Raw genomic sequence first — 3,399 nt, 5'->3', positions numbered from 1 at the left:
AGACTGTACAATAGGGTTTCATCACCAAGTGTATATGCCTCGTGTTGACATGAAGCCGTAGGCGCAAGGGCGATCCCCTACGTCGCCCCCGCAGAAGCTTCCGGCCGCATCAGACAGCTAGAAAGGAAGCTGTCAATACTAAACTCGGCCGCAGAGAAGCGGCCGAGCCGAGCTGCTCAGTTACCGTCGGTTGTTCAACGGTCAACGTGCGCCACGACATATACAAGTGAGAGAAAAAAAGTTTTGATTATGCAAAGAATAATACAAACGACACCACGGCTGCTTTCAGTAGTTCAATGCCCCTGAAAACAAGAATAACGTAAAACAAACGCGGCGCTTCTCGATCCACTCCGACTGAGACACTCTTCATCTCCCGTTGCTTATTACGGCCTGCCTCTCTCTCAACAACAGCGCGCATACGACCGCTCCCAGCATCCATGTCCAACTCTTGAGGCATAAAAGGCTATTCGAGCAAGCAAGCGAGCTTACACGCTGCGTCAGCGAAGCTCAAGCTCGGGTTCTCCGCTGAAAGACGTCTTCTGTAGCGCGCCCCAAACAAGTATGCATCGAGAGCGGTAAGCAGCTTTTCCGCCCGGTTTCTTGGCGAAGCGCCGCCTCGTCAAAGGAGTGCCTTCGTTGTCCCCGAGATATCTCCCCAACAAGCTGCAGGAGATTATTGAGGAACTATGCCGCCGGTGCATGTCTCGCACTAATCAATAAGCGGGCCGCCCCATCTAGATGCGCGGCGTACTCCTGAAAAAGGGGGCGCCGAATTTCCACCGCCCTCTGCTTTTGCACGCGATCACCAAAGAGAACTTGCGCCGCGTGCGCCTTGTGAAACGTTACTCGCGTCGCAGCGTTTGCTGAGAACTCGCTGCTTCTACTCATTCGCGCAGTATGCAAAGTGATCCGGCGCTATATCTTAAAGCTTGCAGGTGTCTCTCGTTTTCACTGCGTGCATCAGCCATAATGAAGAGCGACTGCCGACTTCATTCGCGGAAACAGCAAAGTGTTATTCCGTTCCGAAATGACTACAACGGCTTTCAACGATGTTTCGGTGGCTCTAAAATGAATAAATCCACGCACATGCGAGTCTCCACGGTACAATTATTTTTCCCTCTACGCTTCAGACAAAACAAATTGTTAGTACTAATATATATACATCTAACTATAACGTCGCGAGTACTTGAAACCTATTACAAAACATATACATATCGCTTGGTAAGTGGCGTTCCGAATGAGCTCGGGCCTGATTGCACCCATTCGTGTGCGTCACTGCTTATATAGCAGCGTGACGCGTGGGTTGTGGTTGGCGAAAGTATTAATAACCTACAGCTGTCCACAATTGACCGACAAATTGATCGGCCCTTGAGCACGACACCAAATAGCCGTTACTAAATGCAGCGATTAATTAACCTCCCATTGGCCTACAATGCATTCCAGAACGCACATTACGTGGTCGGGCACTCGATGCCCGGTTTTTATAGTACACATACGTAAAGTCAACCAAATAAGCAGTGTTGTAAAGCAAACGAGCCCTTTCCTTTTAATTTTTCTTTGTGGTTGTGATGTGTCAGCTGAAAAGGAACTACGTTGTGTTCGTTTATGAAGAAAAGGCAAGCCACGTGTATCGGCAATGTTGAATGGTTGACAGCACGTGTATAATCAGCGTCATGTTAACCGAACTCGCCTGATAGCGGCAGATTAGAAGAGTGCGGATGGTCATACAGATATTATTACGCTGTCCTTTCATTTGAACTCGTCGGAGGACTATTTGCTAGAGCCACTGCGTAGCGAAGAGTCGGCCTGTCTAACTGAATGAAAACGAAGTGTATAAACGGAGCATTTCAGAAGAGGCTCAACCACACTTTACAAAGCTAGACACCGAGCGTTGGTACAATGTAACACAGGCCCCGAGCATTCTGAAAAAAAGATGAGTTGTTCCTGTTGATGGTGCCCGTCCTCGACCTTGCCATTGAAAATGGACGACCTTTAGCAAAATCACAACTCTTAGCCGATTTTATTCGACCTTTCTGTGCTGCCTGCGAGTGCGCGTTTCTTTTACCAATGCCTACTAATTCCTAATTGGAATGGCTGACAGTACCAATTGTAATACATGTGGCACAGAAGAAACCGTAAAGCACCTCCAGTGTTTGAAAGGTAAAGACGAGCCAACATCCCAACGTACGCAAGAAAAAACACGATGGGACGATGCTTGTGTGTGTGTGTGTTGCGTTTTTCGCTGGTTTTCGACAATCGAGCACCAAATAGCCCAGCTCTTGAACCTGATGCCTCCTCTGTGACTGGCCATCATACGAACATTAGAGGCTTGCTATTCGGAAAGCTTCAGGGCATTTAGATGACAGGCCTTTTGCAGAGGAGATAATTTTGAGACTGCGGCCATCGTGCGTCTGCAACGCGCAAGCCCATAAAAGCACTGCTGCGTTTCATCAGATGCACCAGCCTGCGTGACAGCTTGCAACGAACTGAACAACGAACGCTTCATTGTGCGTGTGCGCGTGCATACGGCGAACTGCTTTCCCTCTTCTCATATTGCAGTCCCCTTTCCCTCTTCGCCTGTGCAGGGTAACCAGCCGGACTCAGCCTGGTTAACCTCTCTACCTTTCCCTTTCTCGCTTCTGTCTCTCTCGTTGCGGTACCAAACCACTCACATTTTACACTACGCAGCTGTGTCTGCTCAGAGAATCGGAGTGGAATATTCCTCTAAGCGTATAACTTACGCGGCAAATCGACAAGTTCAGGTAGGTTCATGACAAAGTTTCCATACAACCGACAGTAGCCTGATGCTACGAAAAAAAAAACCATGCATGCGGATTCCTTGGAAACAAATTATGGAGTTTGTTTAAGAAAAAAATCATCCTGTTTAGCGTAGAGGACGTGAAACTATTGCCTCACTGGTGCATTAGCTCCAACAAATGAGGTAACCACAGATGACAGCGTGAGAATGGATTATGAGTCAACTGGGGATCTTCGCAGCTAAAAAAACAAATCGAGCTTCTATGTTACATTATGCCGCAATCGGATTCATGTCAACTTTCTCTTACCACTTCAGTTCCATTCGATTCACAAGCAGAACACCTTGACGGCAAAAACATGGTCTGGAAATGAGTTTAGCGCTTGATTTCCCAGTGCATCAGTTTCCACTGTTGGCTGGCTCAAAATCTATTCTCATAATCACAACAAATGTCAACTAAATAAGTAAGCTTTCATTCACAACTTTACCCAACTTCCCATAGCGCCCCCGTGAGTTCATATCAAATTTCTATTTTACATCCTACGCTTTTAAGCTTTTGATTTCAAAGCGTCGTTGGTAACATTCTTTTTTTCTTTCTTCCCATGTATCGCAGCAGCCGCTTTTTCGGAGAGATTGGCAATGAG

This window comes from Dermacentor andersoni, chromosome 3 (assembly GCF_023375885.2).
Source record: "Dermacentor andersoni chromosome 3, qqDerAnde1_hic_scaffold, whole genome shotgun sequence".
Classification (NCBI taxonomy): domain Eukaryota; kingdom Metazoa; phylum Arthropoda; class Arachnida; order Ixodida; family Ixodidae; genus Dermacentor; species Dermacentor andersoni.
This window is presented reverse-complemented; position numbering follows the sequence as displayed.